The following is a 23,458-nucleotide window of genomic DNA, read 5'->3' as shown; positions in this document are numbered from 1 at the left end:
CACTGCTCATATTTTCATGGTCTCCAGATGCTCACATGGAATGTGTGGGGGGATACGTTGGTTAGGGTAGAGAGGAAAGGAAGCAGGGACTTGTGCTTAACCGCTGATGCCTGTAGAACCTGGGTCAACCGTTGATTGTGTTGGTGTGATTTCTCGGTGGATGATTTTATTTGTGCACAGAAGGCATTTTGTATCCGGATGGGAGACCTCCAGTGTTTGGTTTACCAGCGTGCTTCGACACCAGTTAGTGTTTTGGTAGCGGGGATGTTTTGTCTAGCCATTTGTCTTGGCTTTGCTGCTGAACATGCAGTGCATGAGTAAAGCATGAGCTTGGTTAGTGGCTTCGGTTGTTGAAGGGTATTGCTAGATTTAATTTGACCTCCACTTAATTATGATACAATTAAATCGGAGTCCTTTAGAACATATTGCCTTAACTCAGAACTTTGTACATTGCATTGCATTGGGTATGGCGACACGGGAAAAAGCATTGGAAATCCTCAAATTTGTGATTGTTAGATGGTAACGAGGTCGAAAGGTCCAGATATAAGAAATGCTTGGCAAGCTGGTATCAGGTAATATTATCCCCACCATAAATATCGCCATATATATGGTCGTCGGGAACGGTCATAGGCGATATTTTTAGTGGGGATAATATTAGGGTTTTTTGGCAGCAGGGGTTGCAGAGGTGTCCCCCGCTCCTTTTAAAATAATACGGGGGTTGTGGCGCGTCCCCCACAGGTTCCATCCCTTAATATCGCTGGAAAAATATGGCAATATTTTTGTATGGTAATATTTCTGCAGGGATATTAACATATGGAACTGGGAAGCCTTTAAAAGAGACATGAGTTTTGGAAATGTTTATGCATCTTATGAATTTTAGGAGCTTCTGGGTCTTTTAGGATTTAAATTGTTTAAGAACAAAACTCAGTTGGTGAATTCGTTATTTTGATGAAATTGGGAATTTCACGTTTTTAATCGAAAATGGAAATTGAAAATGTGTAGGTTGTCTTAAATATTTTAGACTTTTGTACTGCGTTTTAGTGTTTTTAGTAATGTGTTTACGTTTTATTTGTGATTTGGAATCTGTATTCATGAACTCTACGAATGCGAAAGGTTACCATCAAAGGTTATAATCAATGTTTGTATAATCATTGTAGTTGGTATTTGATGATGATAATACGAATAATATGTCCTGTATTTTTGTTAAAGATCTTTTGAACTGAAAACAAAAAGAAATACAATAAATGCATAAATATGACCTGTTATGGTTTACCCTTGCTCTATTTTTTGTTTTGAGTGGCCCTTTGAGAATAGTGATTGACTGGGGTGAGGGAACAGTGCTAGTCAAAAGCATTTTGAGTGAATGCCATATGAGGTTTTTATGTTGGCTGCTTTAATTTTGTCATGTTCTTGTTGGCATTATTGCCTGCTGGGCAGGTACTAGGTCAACTGATGGTGGGGCTGTGGCTGTAGAGTATGCTAACCCAATGTAGGTCGTGTGGATCCTTAATCAATTGGAATGCCCTGCAGGTGTGTTCCTTGTTGAGTGTTTGTTTCGTGCATTCATTCTTGTTAAGATTGTGCTTGTTTGGCTGGTGGCAGGATCATCTGATGATGATGATGTGTTATGATTGTGTTATGTAATTTAGTGTGTCTCTTGATCAGTGGTTGGTTGCCCTCTACCCTTTTGTGTTACAAATCTAGGCTTTTGGAATGTTTCTGTAATTCATCAGGTCTTCTTTGATATGGATTAATTTAGGGATCAACACCACATTTTATGAGGATATCACAAGCTGCCCCAGTATTAGTTGTTCTCATAGCACTTGGCTAGGATTAGCACGTCTTTGCTAGGTCAGTCCTTTATGGTGGGTATGGGGTGATTTTGGATTGAAGTAATTTTACTCAATGACTGTGCAATACCATTAGTGTGTTGCAGAGTGCTTTATATGTAATCCTTTGCTGCATAGTAGCCATTGGAGGCTTCCCAGGGATGGGGTGATGTGTTATCTCTAGTCTAGTCTTAGCACACGCTTTTTATAATTGTTTTCTACACAACTGCACATAGTGATTTTACTGGATAACAAAGCAAAGTCATTACCAGTCCTGGGAGAAAGAATGAGTATTACAGGACTGCATTTCTCTGTGTGGCACATATCTCCTTATGGTATTTTCAAAGAAGCCACACAAACACATCTTCATAATACTTTATTTCAAACTGACTAAAACTTTGATTTAAACTGCTAAAGCCTAAGGGTCCGAAACATGGAAATATTTGGGTGGGAAATAGGGTACATGTGCACGAAACTGTGCGCAAATCCGCGTTCATCGATTTCATGGAACTGGCTGCGTGGGACTTTCTTGGGACTTGCATGGAGTTTGCACAGACCCAGAACATCTGTGCGAGAAGTCGAGTGACTTGTGAGAGACACCACACAGAGCATGGCAGTGGCTTGCGCAGAGGGCTAGGAAGGGGCAGAACTCAGAAAATGGGGAAGAACATGTGAAAAGTGGGCGTTACGAGGGAGTGCCTGCAGTCAGTCCCTCACACACCCATATTTGTGCCAAATGGCACAGATTCATGGTGACACCCACATAACCACTTGGCATAGAAATATCCATGCAAATCCCTCGATCACTATGCCACCTGAAGGCAGGCGTAAGTAGACTTGAGCATAGGATTCGCAGCATAGAGGTGGGTTTGTATATCAGATTTAGGGATGTGTCTACTCAACTGGGGTTCCGATCTAACTTAGGGGTGCACATAAGCAGCGTAGCGGGGTGCAGGGATCGTTTATGGGGGTTCACATGCAGATTTTCTGTGGTTAGACCGAGTTACGATTTTTCACACGCATGTGTTTGGGATGCTGGCAACAGTTACGGGGGACCCTGCGCAGGGTCTCCAATATGCAGGCCTGATTGTGGGAGACCCCACACACTGTTTGAAGGGTGCGTGTATTTGCGCCTGGGGGAGCAGGCAAAGGTAGCTGTTTGGCTGTTTATGCTCTGTGTGTGGACGTGTCGAGGGCGTTCCGGTGGGATTTGTGAATACAGTCACTTTGCAGAATAAATTCCATGAATATGTGGGGTGTGCATTTTTTATTCTGCACGTAGGCTTGCACAATGACCTTCACCGTGCGCGGCACTTGCAGGATTTCTGCACACATTTCCATGAATTGGCCCCTAAGTCTATAAAAGAGCATTGATGCTTCTAAATTACGCTGCAGTCGCCTTGAACCACTCATGCATCCAGTCTTGTATTCAAATACAAAGTATTGAGAAAACCCTCTGTGCCACTTAGCTGTGTAATAGGAAGACAGGTACCGCATGCTGAGACTGCTGTGACATAGCCAAGTCTAAATGAAAAAGGCGATACACCGCAAACAAGATGTGAGCTTCCAGCGAAGTAAGCAATGCAAATGTTCAAAGTGTTCTTGCGTTTCGGCACCCAATGGCAAGTGACCAATACATGGATGTGCAGAATTTCAAATGTGGAGTTGCAAAATGTTGTAGCACTCATACAGTTACACATTGTCACCATACATTGGGAACTGTTGGATATAAAAGAATGCAACTAGTGTCCCCAGACTAGGGGTCTGCGACCTTCTGTTCTCAAGATGATTTGGACTGCAGTTTCAATGTCATCATTCCATGTGGGCAATAGCTGCTTTCATCACTGTCTGCCAAATATATTGCTTCTGGTCCTAGACCGTTGTTTTCGTTTCCATCAAATGCCATGCCCGCCACCCAACAGAAATAACAATCTGTTCTGTCATTCACTACATCATGCACAACAGTCATCTCAGATAGCATCCCTTTCACAGCCTCACTCTCCCCAACCCTACTTGTCCTATTCCTATTCCCCTCTCTCTCCGTCCAGCCATAGACCCACTGTCCCCAAAAAGTCATCATATACAGGATGGAAAGCTTTGGAATTGGGGCAAATGCTGCACAGTCTCTAACTCAAAGCGAACCCAAAGTCCATCAACACCAACGTATTTGACAATGGATCTGGAGCAGTATAACCATTGTACGTTGTTAGCTAGTACCATTTAGCCCCATTCCTCACCGACGCACAGATTGGGGTTCTCCCCACTGCATCTCCTCATTTAATGCCAGAAACTGTGCATGTCCATTCCCTATACAGTCTTTCACATTTAAATTGTGTAAGAATACATTGTTTCCAGTAAATACAGGCAATTGAGTCTCTGAGTGTACACAGGATTCTGTGTTCATGGCATTATCGAACAGCTTTTGCATTTTCACACAGTTCAATTGTTTGCAATTATTTCCCTATCCCTGCATTTCTGCATCCCTCCTTTAATTTTGTAAGTGCACTTTTGAATTTCTCGTTGTACTTAATAACTTTAATTTCCCTGACTTGATTTTATTTAGCTAATAATGTCAGTATGCTTCAAGTGCAAAACAAAACAAAAGACACTCCCATTCACTTCCCTCACATTGCTTGGAAGGTATTTGTTAAGCATAGGAGAGCCTCCTCCCTGTGAAACAGGGTCGAACACATTGTTCTTGTGCACTCTCAGTGGGGTCTGTAATCATGTGTTACCTCAGCTAGCTCTGCCAGAGGAGTAATGTACATTTCCATATCAATCAGTCCAGCACAGAAATTCCAGGAAACAGTCTTCAGGACAAGAGTACCAGCACAACCCCAAATATATGTGTCTGCCCTATAAGTCATCTACAGGGAGGTGTGTCTGTGGTGAGCGGCCAAAGGGTTCATATCTGGAATAAATGTATGGAGGGGGGGAAACCCAAGTGAGTCACAATTTGTTACACATGTGAGAACCCATCTATTGAGACCAAAAATGACAAAACTAGCAGTTCTAAGGAAATGTTAATAAGGTAATTTTTAATGTATTTATTGTGCATTTTTAAGGCGCTTATCCATCAAGTAAATTGGGTTTCAAAGCGTCTATTAACAATAGATATCTCACGTGATTTCAGATAGAAAAATAAAACCCACCCTGCAGGATTTTTCATGTAAATATGTCATGTTATGTTAAGTGTTATTTATAGAGCAGATGGTCACCAATAAAGGCACTGTTGCGCTATTAAGCACTGTTAAAGCAGAACAGGGGAAAAGACTAGAAAAGATTTGTTTTCGGGGATGCCGAAACATAAAGTGTTCCTCGATCATACGTAATGAGAGAGGGATAGAGTTCCAGCGCCGCGCTGCCGCCATTGAGAAAAAGCAGCCACCAATGCACGAGGCCCTGACACGAGGTACAGAGAGAAGCCGGACATCGGCGACCGAAGAGCACGGGATGGGACGTATGGATGAAATTTTGCCTGAAGATATTCAGCTCCGCAACCATAGAAAGCACAGTGGACCAGGCAAAGCGATTTGACTTATACACATTTCTCTATATACCATGCCGTGTGGTGGAAGAGGCATCTCCCCTAACACAGTAGTCCTTGGCTAGGACTTCTAGCAAAGGGCTAGTTGAAAAGGGAACGCATATTGACGTTGCTAATGCACACAATATGACAGTTTCAGTAAGAAATGGATGGCATAGACACACACTATTTACTTTAGCAGGTGCTATACAATAAACTTCTCATTGATGAAAATGAGGCCTCTGTGTGGAGACGTCCATTGCATTTGTGTTGAATCCCAAAGTCATTGTCCACTGCACTGGTTGATTTGAACTACAATGTGCACATTCTTGCTTCCAATGGAAAAGTCATGCACTGTATATCTTTGGATGGCAAACATAACAGAATGGGAAGGAGGGATTCCTACAGTCCCACTACCAGCACTTGACACCTGAAGTCTGCACTTACCCTTGCACTTGCCACCTGCTGGCCATACTTCCACTTATTGTTATTTATTGTATTATCCCTTGTACTGCACCGTCCCCTCCCCCTTTCCCCCACACTTCCCCCCACCGCACTTTCCTCCTTCCCCTTCCCATGCACTTGCACAATCTGAATAACACCCGGACTAGTAGGATCGTTGTCTGTCTTCCCTCGGTTCCCCCTCCCTTGCCTCGTCGCTCCTTGAAACACTTGTGTATAGACACGTTATAAATGCCATATCATATATCATATATCAAGTGAGGGGACAGAAAGACATCATTGTGCTCACCATTGAGATGGTGGTAGTGTTGAGCAGGGTCAATGCATTTTTAGAATATACTTGCATAGATGCAGAAATGTGTTTCTTAAAACCCACAAACTACTGTAAGACATACAGAAAAGAGTATTTATTCAAAAATAATATGGCCAGGGATTCCTACATAATTTGGAGTAAACCATTTGATCATTGGAAAAACGCTTTACTTTTTTCAGAAAAGATTTGGAAAACCCCAAATCGAGTTCCCCCCTTCATACTCCCATGTTCCCACATTGTAGTTATTGGTCGAACATGCATTTATGTGTTTTTCACAATTATTACACTATCCATATTGCTTTTTAAATCATTGTTTCCACCTTAGAGGTGATTCTGCCTTGAGAAATCGAGCAGTGAATGTTCCCAAGTACAGGAACATCTCAACCTGCCTTCAAAATACCAAAAGGCCCAATTTACATTATGTTGGACATGTGATTGACGTATGGACATATGTGAATAGGTGAATATTTATATATATTTGTGAAAGTCTGTTTGTACGTTCGGGGTTGACTTCATCCCAATAACAGTTGGTGGGCTGAGATTTTGGTCCAAGGTTGGCATACATGTCTGGGGTGTGCTGGCGATAGTGCAATTTGACCAAACCCACCCATTCACCCTGTGCTATCACTATGGGCGATTTCGGGAGATTGCTGATTTTGCATTTGTTGGCCCCAGCCCCACAACAGTTGGTGGGCTGAAGTTTTGGCCTGAGGACAAGATACCAGTCCGGGGTGTACTGGCGATAGTGAAATCTGACCAACCCCACCCATTCGCTCTGCACAAGGTGGGGACCGGCCCTGTGCTATCAGTATGGGCGATTTCGGGAGAATGGCAATTTTGAGACTTATTCAAAAATAGGAAGTAAAGACACAAGGTCGGCATACCAGTCTGGGGTGTACTGGTGATGGTGAAATTTGACCAACCCCACCCATGCGTCCTGCACATAGGTGAGGAAGTTAGGACACAATATAACATGCACAAGGCTATAGCAGACGCCTGCGTGCATGCCAGCTACTGCCCTGGCAATGCCAGGTGGGTATTGCTAGTACTTTATAAAGTTACAGAACACATTCTTTAATGATTTAAACATAGGGCTATTGCATTCAGGTAAGAGTGGAACGTGTCTTAAATGCATGGTTACTTTGGAATCCGCTGGGAGTTTTAAAGTTGTAATTGTGTATTCACTGTATCAATTGGTGTGTAGAAAAGTTGTTTTCTATGAACTGGGAGTCAAACTGCATCCATGTTTACTTACAGCAAGACAATGCTGACAAAGCTCCATTTCAATGTTTTAACTACACAACGAGACGTGATCGAAGACCACCCATTTCAAAGAGTGATTTGTTGTTTCAAAATACATGCAAAGAAAACAGAACACTTGGACATCATGTACTTAGTCCAAGCTCTGGCACTCAGTGGGCGAAGTGGGTGGGAACGTTTGTGAGCAGTGCTCCTCTACTTTTTTTTTTTTTTAATTAAGTGTTATTGTTCCTACACTTTTATTTTAAAAAGAAACCATTCGGAAATGGTTTGGTTTTAAAGTAAAAGTGTAGGAAGAAGTTGAAACCTGCACCTCAGTGCACTGCACTGAAAGTTCCCCTAAAAAGTAGGCACATTTGTTTGGGGGTTTGTATTGTGCGTGGGAGGGAGGCTTGGCGATGGGCTTTGTGGGGAGCTTGCGGCAGGCCAGCGGGGAATATACTTCCACTACTACTTTTCATGCACTTTGCCCACTGAGTGTACTTACCCAGAAATTGCCAGTCCAGTGACCTGTGTTTGCACCCTGGATATTTTATTCACTTTTGCCTTTACAATTCTTTGAAACCCTGCATCACCCCCAGTGCTACAGAAACAGTTTATTGGCTTCGTGACAAGTTGCCTAAAAGCAGCATCAGGCAGGAATCAATCAATGAAACAGTGATGAAAGTCGGAATAGCAAAGCAGCACTGGGAGCTCACATGGGGAACGTATGTTAATTCCACTCTCATAGGTTGTTCTTTGTTTATGGTTTTGTTCCCCCTGAATATTGCTTTTGTTTCTCTGACATTGATGTATTACTTTGCTTATGTAAAATGCAAGACCGCACAGCGGAGCCGCTGTTCCCCCGATCACAAATAGACTAGAGTAGGCTTTCAGGACGTATGAAAATACACATTTTCATCAAAAATATATGAGTCATTATCTAAGACTACAACAATTGTACGCATGTCTGCCCAGGGAATTCTGCTGTACAGCTGTCAGAGACAGCTAAATAAAAACCTATGGTAGACATTCGTGTCGAAAGCTTACACAACACAGGACAATCTTTGAACACATCCTTCCGGCATGTTCACTCGCTAAGTGCCAAGGACGATTACGCTCGTCCTTTTTGCACAGACTTGCATAATAGCCTGACGGTTAAGGGGTTAACCTAATAGTATTAATCTACTGCAGTCCGCCACACATTAGGAATCCATTCAGGAGAGTTTTGCATCTACCTGATGATGCAAAGATAACAGCAAACTAGTAGTACTTATGTATCACTGTGTTCTTATATGTGTTGTACTGCTACTCAACAAAACATTAAGAATGTATTTGCTAGCGAGAAAATCCATAATCCATTAAATATGGGTACCACAACTGTAGGGAGCATATTGTCTGCAAAGTTTTCCTTTATTACATTTCTGAATGATTGTGCAAAATGTTGAGATCGAGCTGATGAAGCAATTACATACATGTTCTCTGACACGGTCTTCAAGTAACAGCCCCGATAGTGAAAAAACAAATGATAAAATAGTGTAAAAGGGCCGTTATCTTCTGGTTAGAATACCATCATAACTACATTCAACACGATTTCCATTTCTTCTAGCACTACCCTCTTTTCCATGTTACAAAAACTAAGTTGAAGATTCCAAACACAGACACATGTTCTACATTCAGGTTAAGCACATGCAATGCACCTCTGTCCAAAACCTTCATATGGTAAAGAGAATCGAACATGATAATGACTTATGTTGCTCATTATTGCAATGCCATTATTATTTTGCTTATAAACCAGTTTGCATTTCGCAAGGCTTCTTTAAGGGGAATTTAACTTTCTTTAAGGGGAATTTAACCAACATAGGGCCTCATTAAGGGTTGGGCTGAGTGGTAAAAATGTAGCAGTGACGCTATTCACGCCGAATTAGTACTTTGCCCCATCCTGAGTTTGGACAGATATTTGGAGATTTACATCCAGCTTTATTCTGAAGGAAAATCTACAGCGTTCTGCCCATTTTCGGTGTGGTATTACCACTGATGCTATTGCCGCAGTGGTAATTATAGTGAAAAAACCCATAGGGCCTCATTACAATCTTGGCGGAATGGGTTAACGGGTGCCGCTAATGGATGCGGACCAGTTAAACCCATTCCGCCTGATTACGAGGTCCCCTCGCGGGACCCGGTAAGGACGCCTGGTAAAACCAGGCGTCGTTATTGGGTCCCGCAGGGGACCAGGGAGCTAACAACAGGCCGGTCTTAATCGGCCCATTGTTAGCTCCCTGCACCCATTCCCATTGAGCCCTATGGGGGCTCGAATGGGAATGTGGAAGGTCCGGGCCCGGGTTCACTGAGGGAGGAATTACAGGGCCCTCCAAACTCGGAATGGCCCGGTATTTCCCCATTCGGGGAACCCGGACCCGGTTTTGGAGGCAGCCATGCTGCTAATAGCGGCATGGCTCCTGCCAAAGCCGTAATGAGGCCCATAGAGTCTTATGGTTCCTTAGGGCCATACAGCAACTCAAGATCCGGCACAAATTGTGTCGGTCCAAGTTGCAGTTGTGTTAATAGAGTTGGGTGGTATAGGGAGGATAGCTCAGCGGCAACGTGCTCCCCTTGGAAGCAAGATGACACGGAGCAGCACAGGTTCGATCCCTGGGTCCCCGCTTAGAAACCTCTAGGTATTACGCGCATTGTAAGTAACCTATCATATCGCAGCGCATTTACCTCCGGGTTACCACCCCACTCCTGATGAGGGCCATACTGCCTTAGGTGACATGGGTGCATTTCAATTGAGAAAGGTTTTTTAGAAGGAAAGAATTATAAGTGTTCCTCTGAAGGTAACGTGATTGCTTTTTCAAGTCATTCGTGAGGCAGATGGCATTCCTGAGTGCCAGGGCACAGAGTATTTAAGCTGGAATGTCTGTGCCAGTTAGATCCCCTGATTGATCAGAGCTGTCAGAGAATTATGTAAGTCTAATCACTCATAGATGTGTCCAGTTCGATCCTAGTATTAAATACATCAAAAATGCAGTAAGGTCAAATCCCCAATATGTACTAAATTATCATTTTTCTATGGCAGACAAGATGATTTTCTGTTTTGATCTGATTGAGGTTTCTCCCCCTGCTAGAAGTTATTCTTAGCGATCTACTCCTCCAACTCCTGCTCCCCACTGCTGGGCCACCTATTAAAAAACGGATTTGCTTCTTCAGCAAGGGTATACAAATCAGCAGTGTTCGTATACAAGGAATCTAAGTAGGAAGTGTGCTTATGTGGACACTTTGAGTTTTGCAGGAGACGGCAGTTTATTTGTTGGGATGCAGATCATTGCTCCATGATACACGTTTGAGCCTTTCAGTGACTCGATGCACTCTTATTGAGTTTGTTTATCTTATCAGCCTTTATTTGCAAGTCCTTTGGTGACTGCTTTCGCATTAATTCTTAAAACAATCCCCGGCATATGCAGCAGTATCAGGAGGACTTCTATTTGAACTATTTCTTGCCTTGAGAAAGTCTGCAGAAGGTCGAAACACGTGTCGGCAAATCATTCTGGCTGATGATAAAGCATTTTTGAAAATAAGCTACATTGGACATTCATCTCGTGTTTTTTGTTTGATCACAATTAGTCATTGTATGGACAGTACTCTGAAACATACTGAGTCTAGCAGCGCTATATCGAGTGGAGCTTAACCTTGGTGGGTTTTGTTGTTCTTAAGTAGGAAGTGGATCACATTTTAAAACAATATAATGACGTCATTCTTTGCACTCACCGATTCTCCTCATCCAACCATGCCATACTCGAAAATGCAACCAAAGTTATGAGTACCTACCATCAGCTCAATCAACCGGCTCTGCCATCATAAGCATGACATCAACATTCATCTGATAACTGCTGAAATAAATACAAATACAACATGGGATCAATTGTGACAGTGCAAAAGCTTTGCACTTTTGCCTGCTTGCTTCTCCCTGGGTGAGGGCTTTAATCTTCTATCCAACATTGCCCCACCTAGGACACATGCCTGTATGTGTGTCTGTCCGAGAACTGTGTACACATGTACATTGTGCAAAAGGAATGAAGGTGCTACATCCCCAACCCTTAATGAGCGGCCATGACACACAGTGGCTAAATAAGAGCATCTGCATGGCTTTATCAGAGATCATTTGGGGGAAAAATAATGGTGAGATGTTTTGAAGAGCTGGATATTTCTGGTGACAAACAATATATGTATGTAAACGTTGCACAAGAACACTATAAGGCAATGTAGGGAGAAGCAAAAGGGCACACAAGGAAAGTACACCTGCTGGCAAAACAACAATAAAAACAGACAAAGGACATATTTATTTATCTATTCACATTTGTAGAGTGTGCAACAGCCCAAAAGCATTGTGGCACTTGTTACAGTGGGTGATTGTAGCTTAGGTACATACAACATCAGACATGCATATTTATGGACAGTTTGTGAACGCATGTAATAGGGAAGCTAGGACAGGGTGGAAAAGTAGAGAGCGGTTAGTTAAAGAGAGTGGTTTTAAGGTTTTTTCTAAAGGAATGGAAACAAGTTTCAGCTCTGAGTGCAGTGAGGAGCGCATTCCATAGCTCCGGTGCTAGATATGGGAAGCCTATCCCTCCTGCCTTGGCCCTGTTGATGTGTGGTACGATGAGTTGGTTAGAGTAGCATGTTCTAGTAGGCCTAGTTGAGAGCGATCTGGATAGTGTGTCTGAGAGGTATGATGGTGCTGAGAGGTATGTATGGGTAATGCATGGTTAATGCATTTGTGTGTTGTCGTGAGAATGTTGAATGTGATTCAGTCTTTGACTGGAAGCCAGTGAGCAGACTTTCTTGCTTGTGAGATATGGTCCTTTTTGGAATACTTAAGGCTGCTCTGAGCAAAGTATTTTGGATGATTTGGAGTCTGTTTATGGGTTTTTTGGAGGTGCCAACTAGGAGAGAATTGCAGTAGCGGACATTGAGAGACAGTTGTCCTTTGTTAGGAAAGCTTTTATTGCGTTGGTGAGTTTGGTACTTAGGGTGGCCGTGGAGACAATAGAGCTTATTTGTTTGTTAACAAAGTGGCATCAATGTGTACCCCTAAAGTCTTAACAGAGGATAGGACTGGGATGATGCAGTTGTCAATGTGGAAGTTGGAATAGAGACAGCCTAGCTTGGCTAGAGTGTTTTTTTGTCCAAGAATAAGAATCTCGGTCTTATCCTCTTTGAGGCAAAGGCCATTTGTGGCCATCCATTCTTGTCCTAATTGAATCAAATCAGTCGTAAGTCCATTGAGAAGTATATAAGATAAGTCTAAGTTGATTCATAATCATTTCTCTCATTTATTCCCATAAGGTTCTTGTACAAAGTGCCATTAAGCACCTTCCCCTTCGGTCAACACAAGTTTCGACTGATCTTTGGTCTTTATCTAGGCTGGACTATTTAACATTCAAGATCATGCAGTATCTGTCACGGCTTTATTAACTATTATAAATATAGCCATTCATTGTGTTAATACATCACACAATGTATATAAAATCAAAGTTCAAAATTAATGAAAAACAAAGAAAATGAGTCATAAACATCAATCTGCAGATGGTAGGTATGGGAGGGTTTGATAAGGGGTGTTTGTAAAGCTAAAACAGAGAAATGAATACAGAAATTATAAGTAAGGTATAAAGGAGTTGAACACAATAATCAATTTACATTATAGAGATAGGATACAATAGTATGTAAGGCATTAGATTCTTGTGTTTATCTCATTCAGTAATGTGTTATTGTCCTAGATTGTGTTCAACATCCTATTTAATTATGGTTATAAGTATACATCCCTTCACCACGTTATTTATATCGACTCTGTTACACCATATCCCTCAAAGTATTTGTTGCAGATTCCACTATATCACTTAATGCACTTTGTGAGCTGGTGCCATTATATTCATTGGCCTGTGCACCTAGTTACAACCATAGATACATTTTCCCTTCATCATGTTTAACGTGTATGATGCTTGATTATAAGGATAAGAGTCCTCACCCCATATGTTGCTAATTTGAGACTTAGCATATTGCAGTCTCAGTGAAAATCTCCTACATAAATAACATAATAGATTATGTTTCATGCAATCTGCCAAATATTAATGAATGCACATTTCTTTGTGTGCACATTAACTTTAGCATCAGCAAATAACATGGTGAAGGGACATATAATTATAACCATAATTTAATAGGATGTTGAACACAATCTAGGACACTAACACATTATAGAATGAGATAAACACAAGAATCTAACTCCTTGCATACTATTGGATTGCATCTCACTAATGTAAACTGATTATGATGTTCAACTCCTTTATTCCTTACTTATGATTTCTGTATTCATTTCAGTTTTATCTTTATTAATAACCTATATCAATCCCTCCCATACCTACCCTCTCCAGTCCTCTGTTATCTTTATTAAATTGGTGATTTTGATGATTATAACTCATTTCCTTTATTTTGCACCCATTTTTCACTTTAATTTTAGATACAATGTGTGATGTATTAAGACAACTGGTGACTATTTCTATAATGACAGATACTACATGGTCTTGAATGTTAATTAGCCCAGTCTAAAGAAAGACCAAAGATTGGTTGAAACACGTCTCGGCAGAAGGGGCAAGTGCTTAATGGAACTTTGTACAATAACCTCATCAGAATAAATAAGAGAAATTATTATGAATCAACTTAGACTTGTCTTATGTGCATCTCAATTGACTTACAGTTGATTTGATTCAATTAGGACATGCACCAACCAGAAGTGCCAGCCCTCGTTTATTTTTACCATTGTAAGACTCTGGATGCAGATAGAATAAATATTGTTTAAAAAGAAAAGAAAAATAAAACATCAGCATGTTCTTTATTATTTATGAGTATGTTGTTGCAGCTGAAGATCAAAAAGATGCTCCTGACTCTACTGCTAACTGTGAAGCGATTGGGGGCTCAGCCGCCGCTACCAATACATTCTTTAATTTCAGTAATGTGAAAACCGATCAGCTCAAAGCAATATTTTACTTCGTTCACATCTGTCCTGTCATGTTTGGTGGTGTTTGTTTAGTGCCTCCTACCACTGGTAGGACCTTGAAGTGCATTAAGGATGAACATCCTTCAGAAGACCATAGTCTGTGTTAAAAGTAATGAAAGGAGTGGTAAAATGATTGCATGCATTTATTGCCAGATGGAAGGTAGAAAGAGAATGGCTAGGTCTCTAACAGCAGCGCATATTACAACAACATGATTAAAGGGTTCTGTGTGAAATTGTCGAAGAGGCAAGCTACGTGAACAGCTTGACCGTATTTTGTGTGGGACTCAGCTGTATTCTGTGTGTCGTAGCACAAAATGCAAGTGCGACAAAATATGTGTGTGGTGCGATTCAATGTAACAAACCCAAATTCGGATCACCCTGAGAAGCAAAATGCAAGTGTGGCCAAATATAACTGTGGCAGGAATTAAAGTGGGAAACCTAAACTTCAAAAACTCGAGAGGCAGCATGCAAGTGTTGCAAAAGATAGGGGCGGCAAGACCAAGGTAGCAAACTTAAATTAGGAACACTCTGGGAAGTGAAATGCAAGAGTGGCAAAATACAACACTGGCAAGACCAAGGTACCAAGGTAGCAAACTACTTTTCTGTAGGCTGAGTCAGTTGATTGAGCATACGTTACAAACTAGATTGGAGGCAATTATCTGTCATGCTTCATTTGGATCTAGATGTGTGGGTACTGCATGCTGGTATCTGTTTATTTTATTTATTTGTTTACTTTTGCATTTATAATGCTCTGAAAGCCCGCAGGCATCAGGGCGCAGAAGCAGAAAAGGAGAGGTAAACAGAATTAGCTAAAGTTACTCGAAGAAGACTGGCTTCAATCTTTTCCTGAAACCCAAGAGGTTTCTTAAGATACTTCTTAAGATTGTAATAATAATATGTGAGATATTAATATACAATAGGCTCTCACATTGTGAAGCACATTTTCAAGTAGGGAACACTTGGATGAGGGGAACTGCTTGCGTCCAAAGATCATCACCAGAATATTTAAATGCCCTCCAATTGAAACCACCATACACAATCAGTGCTTGTAAGGGGATATCACTGTACAAGAGAGATGGTATCATTAGTCTAAATTCATACATTCCAGCAGCATAGGTCAGTAGACATAAAATACCTTAGGCCTCATTACGAGTTTGGCGGAAGCCATGGAGCTGCCGCCAAACCGGGCTTCTTTACCGGGTTCCCAGAATGGGGAATTACGGGGCCATTCTGAGTTCAGAAGGCCCGGTAATTCCTCCCTGTGGGAACCCGGGCCCGGACCTTCCCCATTCCCATCTGAGCCCCCATAGGGCTCAATGGGAATGGGAGAGGGAGCTAACAACGGGCCGATTACGACCGGCCCATTGTTAGCTCCCTCTTCCCCTCGCGAGACCCGGTAACGATGCCTGGTTTTAGCAGGCGTCCTTACCGGGTCTCACGAGGGGACCTCGTAATTTCGCGGAACGGGTTTAACGGGTCCGCCTCCATTAGCGGAGCCCGTTAAGCCATTCCGCGAAGGTCGTAATGAGGCCCCTTATGTTTTGGTACACTCGCCACCTTCACCTTTTTCAATTTTGCACCTGTGCCCCTTCACTCACACAGATGCAGCTACATTTGCATGACAATGGGGGAACGTGTTGATGAGATGTAGCATCTAAAGCACAAGCAATGCAAGTATCTTTGCATTTTTAGGGATGTGGAAAGGCAGCAATTACCCTAACATATTTGGAGAGGGGTCCTAGCCACATGAAAACAGTAAACCTACATCACATGTATTTGGAGTATGAATTGGAAGTAATGGTGCCAATTCGAATCTCTGGCTTGCTTCTGACACCTCCCTGAGAAACTATGTCTCTACACGGGACACAAAAAAAAATGGACCGCAGAAAAATAATTCTTATTTTAAATTCTTTTACATCTGATTACATGCCTGAAGTACAGTAGGGTAGCCGCCTTTTCCAACATTCGCTTGTATCTCATCTGTGATGAAGTCTTGTGAAATGTTTTATTAGATATTTAGTTATAGGTTCTGTAGGGTATTTTGTGGAGATTTGGGGCCTGACGGTATTTTATTACCGCTGAGAAATAACTTAGCAATAATCACTCTTTGTATTCAGATTTGGCCATGTGCAACAATAATACAATGGACATGCATTATTTCAGCACCCAGACCTGCATATTTGGTATACGTGGTTGGTGGTATTTTGGTGAGCATAATTCCCTTGTTTTATTTGTGGCCCCAATGTCCAGAATCCCTTATCTTCGCTTAGATTTTTCGTGTGATCACTAGAGAGACCTCAGACCTGCATTCTAGGGAAACCACAATTTCCAGGGATAGTGTTGGTGCGCCACCATGGGCAAACTCACTGACTTATTTACGACAGAGAGCTATATGTGGTAGTCTTGTGGTAATTTCCACTACCTTATATACGGTAGGGAGCTATGTTCAGAGAGTCTCTCTTCCCGTTGGCTCATGTACCTCCAACAAGTTATACTACAGTCACTCACAATTATTCATACTGATTCTGACATACACACATCTGTCTTAAAATGACCATTGCACTGTTTAAAAATCTCCCCACATCATTGGCATTGTAATGGTAAATAGAAAATAAACCACCCGTCTGTTTTCAAATATTTTCTGTATTATAAAATTTGCATTTAGACATAATCTCATTCTTTACAGCAATAAAAGGGAACAATCAAAGCATTTTCAATGACACACTGCAATTATAGTGGCGGAGAACAGAACTTAAATTGCAACATTAGCACTTGATTAAGACACGCACGGGACTTTCATTTTTCTACACTGACTGCATACTTTCGTGCACACACACAGCTCCCCCAGTTAGGTAATTACCTTATCTGTTTAGAGGATTCTCTCTGTGAATGTGGCTCTCTTGGCTTAACTCCAACGAAAAGGGACGCTTGCCTTCTCAAGCCGGGGTCATTGCCTGGAATTCTCAGCTTTTTCAGATAGGACAGCCTCTGCCAGTGGAAATGTAGTTCTTTCAGCTTTCCCCAGTCTCGACTGCAGCAGGACACCCCCACAGCCAGGTCTTCTCCCCAGTAGTGCAGAAAGATGTCTGCCTGTCTTTTTCCCTGCTACTGCCCACTAAAACTTTCCTCTCAGCCCTCTTTATGACGTGTTCCAATGAAATCCATCATCTCTCATCCTCCTACTTTTAAACAATAGCTTCGCTTATACATTTGCAATTGTTGCAAATCTGACTTCCTTCCTCCTGCAGTTACTGTGCACAACAACACGGATAATCAGGCAGAGAAGAGAGGAAAAATCTGCACACTCATTTAACTGGTTTTCAAAATATGCCTAATTCTGCAGTAGAGAACACATTTTATTAGTGAGTTATAATAAAATAAGGTTTTATTAGTCAGGTTAATGGTTAATATGTTAGCTGTTAATTTTCAAATGTGTCTCTAGCAATATAGGCATTTCAGGTGAAAAATAGTGTGTATTTTTAAATGAACACGTGTGCTTTTAACTGTAAAAATAGCTTTGCATCTTATATGTTAAAATCGTTTTTTGACTGAATAGCCTGTCTTTCCTTGTTAATCTGCTAACCCATATAGCAATGCACCGCACCCTTGTGGTGGTGCTGCAAAAAAAAATGCTACTTGTGCAGTAGTGCTGTAATGCTACTTGTGCAGTAGTGCTGTAATGCTACTTGTGCAGTAGTGCTGTACTCTGTGCTGTAACATGCCAAATATCCTTACATATACCCTCCTTTTGTTTTTAGAACTTGGCTATAATCCAAGCCAATTCCTAAAAACAACTTGTTCTATTTTTTTTTTTTTTTACAATATAGCAATCCAACAAAATGAATATTCATGTGCATCAATGAAAATTTGCAATTAACATTTCATCTGAGTCCATCAGTTCATAAAATGTTCCACATTTGCCTTCTCAGTGGAAGTGGCATAACTTTAAGTTCAAATTTTCCAAGTCAATTAAAAACAATGAAATAAAACAATTAACTAAAACAAATAAGTAATATAACAAGTTAAAATAAATAATTAAAATAATAAATACGTGGAACTTCATATGCCGGAACTTTTGCTTTGTCTCTTTTGGTATATCCCGACCAGCGAAGTTATTCGGTTCATTCGAGTACTCTTTCATCTTGGCAATCTTGAATCCACAGTAGTCATCTCTTTTGGCATTCCGGTTATTTTGTCTTCACCTCCACCTGGAGGCAGGCATCTTTTGGTCTTCATCCAGGGGACTCCAGGACTCCATCGTCTCCCGTGGCCTCTGATCCCGGAACCTCCGATCAAATAATGTTAATTGTCTAAATCAAAATAGAAAATAAACAGATTAAGTACATAGCACAATACTAACTTCATCCTTTTTCCAAAAATAAAACATGCTTGGTAAAAATACTTCGTTTTTTTTTTTTTTTTTTTTCTGAAATTAAACACAAGTTAAAAGAAAACAAACACATATAAAACAGCATTCAATATTTAATACACTTTCTCTCTGCACACCAACCACGAGCTTCCGTTATATGTGCATTTATTTATTTATTTATTTATTTATTTATTTATATTATATATTTTCACATATATTACAGTGTTTATGTGCCATCATAACAATCAACTTTTTTTTTTTTTTTTTAACTTCTTTGTCACTGCCTCCTGATCACACCCATTTATTTTCTCAAGGGACTCTATCCGTTTCCACATGCTCAAGCTGCCTGATCTCATGTCTGGGATGGCATGGTTTGATTTGATTTACATGGACAAACTGCTCTATTGCTGTTTCACCTTCATTTTTCAAAATTTTATACACTACAGGAGAGACTTTATCTATAATTCGAAATGGCCCCTGCCAGGCTGCCAGAAATTTAGAATTTTTCTGTTTACTTTTTCCAAAATGAAACTTGTACACCTGATCCCCTACATTGTATTCCTTTACTGATGTCTTTTTGTCATAATATGACTTAGCACTGTCAGCAGCTCTTTCCAGATTTCTCTGCACAAAAGCAAATGCATGTTGCAAATGCCTCCTCAGTTCATCAATATATTCATGAACTGTGGATGCACTCACTAGAGTTTGCTCATGTGTTCTGTATAGTAGGTGTTGTGGTAACACCATTTTCCTACCTGTTAAGACCTCATGGGGGCTAACACCTGTTGCTTTGGCAGGAGTCGACCTGATTGCCATCAAAACCAATGGTAAACGCAAATCCCAGCTGGAACCTGCTTCTGCCACAAATTTCTTTAAAATGTCCACAACAGACCTATTGCTTCTTTCAACTGTACCTGAAGACGCCGCCCGATATGCGATATGTAGTTTCCTTTTTACACCTAGTATTTGCCATACCTTACTCATTAGAGTACTTGTGAAATGACTTCCTCTGTCTGACTCAATTCTTTGTGGCAACCCAAACCTTGAGAACACATGGTTCACCAGCAATGTGGCTGCTGTTTGCGCACTACAATCTGGTGCGGGAATGCACTCAATCCACTTTGACATCAAACATACCACACTCAAAATATAGCGGTGTCCCCTGCTCGACCTTTTTAAAGGACCTACATAGTCTATTTGCAAATCTGACCATGGGAGAGTTAGGCCTCTTTTCATCAATGGTGCTCTATGCATTGGTGAAGCAGGTTTAAATTGGGCGCATACTAGACATCCTCTAGTATATAATTCCACATCTTGGGACATATGTGGCCAGTAAGCATAATCTTTTAGTATTTCTAATGTCTTTTGTGAACCTCTATGGCCTGCAGTTATGGCATCGTGTGCATGGTGTAGCATTAGTCCTCTGAATGAAAGGGGTACTACCCACTGTATTTGCCCTGTTATGGACTCTCTAATCATGAGTCCATCCTGTAATCTAATTCGTGTTTTGTTCTTTAATAACACCCTCAACTCTTCTTTTCCCATACAATCATTTTCTGTTAAAGGATTTTGTTCAGGATCCATCAAATGATTATAATAGATTCCCAAAATTTGATCATTCTTTTGTGCCTCAATCAAATCTTGGTCTGGCGTGTCATGACTCCACTGCACCACCGGTTGATCTACCTCCTTTGGTGCTTTAGAACGTGTGACTGCATCAATTTGTATTTCACCCATTAAATAATCAATAGGTAGCAATTCTCCCATCACAGCCCCAATCTTAGCCAGATGGTCTGCCTTATCATTTCCCTCCTTATCCTCTCCTGGTGTTTTTAAATGCCCACGAATTTTTCTCCAGTATATTGTTAAATTATTTTCTGACACCAATTTGTCTATGGCTTGTATCATTTTTCCATGTTTAAGTGGCTTTTTGTTGTATGTAACCATGCCTCTTGCTTTCCAACCAGGCAAATACTCCACAAAGCTATTCCGTGCATAGTCAGAATCAGTCACCAGGACAATTTCACTGAACTTTTTATCAACTGCAGTAGCAATTGCTTTATAGATGGCTGCCAATTCCGCTACCTGACTGCTCCTATCTCCAATCCTCATCCCTATACTAGGAACGCCTTCACATTTCAACCAGACATTTCCTATTCCTGCCACTAATTGTTTATTACTGTCATTTTCAATGTGAAAAGCACAACCATCCACATATACAGTTGGCAAATCCTTGCATGTTTTTTCATCAAAAGCTTTGTGTGGTGATTGTTCAAATTCCTGCAAACTAGCTTCCACTTCCATTTCATTTGGTATTTGTTCAGCTGCACAGTCATGTAAGTCAGCTAACCCTTGAGCAATTGGGCTCTTTTTATTTTGTCCATATCTTACTTCTACGGGAAAACCTTGTAATGCCAGCGTCCATGAAGTGATTCTGGATTGCGCTAGATTGCCTGATCTAATTCTTTTACTCTCTAAAAATTGCAAAGGTTGATGATTTGTTTCAATAATCACCTTTTCTCCCTGAACAATGGGGCGAAAATGTTGTAGCGCCCACACAGTGGTTAATAGGGCCTTTTCGCATTCATTAAATTTCATTTCAACTTGGGAAAATGCCTTACTTGCATATGCAATGGTTTTGTGATTCAAATCGTGTTTTTGTGATAACACTGCTGACATACAATGTTCAGAAAAGCCTATTTCTATAAAGAAATCCCTGTCCTTTATGGGGTATGCTAAACATGGTGCCTTTACAAGACATTCCTTCAATCTAGCCACTGCATCAGACTGCTCTCTTCCCCATTTCCAGGGAGTATTTAGTTTAAGCAGTTTAGTCAATGGTTGAGTGATTTCTGCATAATTCTCAATGAACTTTCTGTTATAGCCTGTCATCCCTAATAAACTTTTTACTCCTTTCACATTTTTAGGATCTTTTAATCTTTGTATGGCCTCTATTTTCTTCCTTTGTGGATTTAGCCCATGTTCAGTCACTTCATGCCCTAGAAAGTTCACTTTTTTCTTGCACCATTGTGCTTTTTGCAAAGATACTTTGGCGCCTGCTTTCTGCAATTGGCCAAGCACATGTCTTATTTCATCAAAATGGCTTTTAAGGTTTTCATTTTTTATCAAGACATCATCCACATAAACTATTGTCCCTCTTTCCGCTGCATCTGGCATGGCCTTTCTCAAAAATATGCCAAATTCACTCCCACTATTGATGTACCCGAACGGAGCTCTAAGCCAGGCATATTGAGTCCTGTCAAATGTAAAGGAAAATAGGTGTTGTATCTCCTCTGCCAATGGCACACACCAATATCCAGATGTGAGATCTAACGTGGTAAATACATTTGAACCATGTATCTGAGCTAGGCCCTGATCAATGAATGGTAGTGGCCATCTAGATACTGGTACTCTTTTATTTAACTCTCTTAAGTCTGCACATAGCCGCCATTGACCATTTGGCTTTAACACACCTAAAATAGGCGTATTGGATGTGCTATGAATGGGCCTAATTATTCCCCGTGATTCCAAATTTTTAATAATCTCTGCCAATGATTCTAAACATGCCAGCGGTAGTCTATACTGGCGTACAAACACTGGATTTCTGCTACAACCTTCTGGTAGTGTGGCCACATGTAAATCAGTTAAACCACAATCATAAGCATCTTTTGCAAATACATCCTTAAACTCCATAAATATTTCCCTCAGATTGCGTCGATCCTCATCGCTGTTACATGCATCCGCTAAGGAGATCTGCTCTTCTACCATTCTGGAAAATTCTGGAAACTCTTCTGGTAAAGGAATCTCAGCGCTTTCCTCTAACTGTGTGGCTGTGTCTTTTTGTAGAGCTGCCACTTTCAAATATTTTGGCATATCAGCTTCCACTTCAATGGGCTGATTTCCTGTTTCATTTTCATTTAAATTAAATATTATGCAATCCTCTTGATGGCAGCACACTGTCTCATTTGAATCATAAGGATACACAGAATGAATTTTAAATATTCCTTTGGGCTGAGAGTCCAGGTGTTCTGGCAACTCGCCCTTGGCATCTACATATTTTTCAGGAATATTCCCAATCACCATGTTATTTAAATCTGCCGTATAATGTGATTTTTGTATGGCCATTCCTAATGGGGAGTTTTCCTCTAAATGAACGTCCTGACAACCTTTATTATTTACCATGATTTTTACAGATCCCTCACCAATGTCTACCAATGGAATGTATTCATAATCCAGGCCTTGCTGTTTTATGGATTCATTCAGGCATACAAATGCATCAGAGCCTTTCATCTGCTGTCCATTTTTGCATTTCAGTGTTATTGCAAACTGTTTTGTAAATGCAGGAACAATAGTATTTTTCCTCATCTGTAATTCGACTGCATAAGGAACTAGTTGTGCACAATGATAAGCCCTTCTTTTGTCTCCAAATTCAGGCGCCGGCCCACCTAGGCGTGACCATATTTTTTGATTAAGGAAATCTAACACCATACACATTCTGTGCATGATGTCATTGCCCATGTAAAATTCATTTTGTGCTCCACTCACTATCCATACATTATGGTAAATTGCTTTCTGCCCAATGCTAATTTTAAGCATGCATCTGCCTGTAATTCGGTTTTCAAAGTCTGGACTGTCCAACCCAGAAACATATTGGTTTTTAATCCTAAAT

General features: G+C 40.9%; 1 protein-coding gene across 4 annotated transcripts in view; it reads left to right on the top strand.

Moving 5' to 3' along the window:
- NTRK3 (neurotrophic receptor tyrosine kinase 3) overlaps positions 1-23,458 on the top strand; it is a 1,833,633-nt gene that overhangs the window by 973,587 nt on the left and 836,588 nt on the right. The window lies entirely within an intron of this gene.

Source organism: Ambystoma mexicanum, chromosome 11, assembly GCF_040938575.1.
Source record: "Ambystoma mexicanum isolate Mex_15411 chromosome 11, UKY_AmexF1_1, whole genome shotgun sequence".
Taxonomy (NCBI): domain Eukaryota; kingdom Metazoa; phylum Chordata; class Amphibia; order Caudata; family Ambystomatidae; genus Ambystoma; species Ambystoma mexicanum.
Note: the sequence above shows the minus strand (reverse complement) of the source record. Positions and strands in the feature narration are given on the sequence as shown.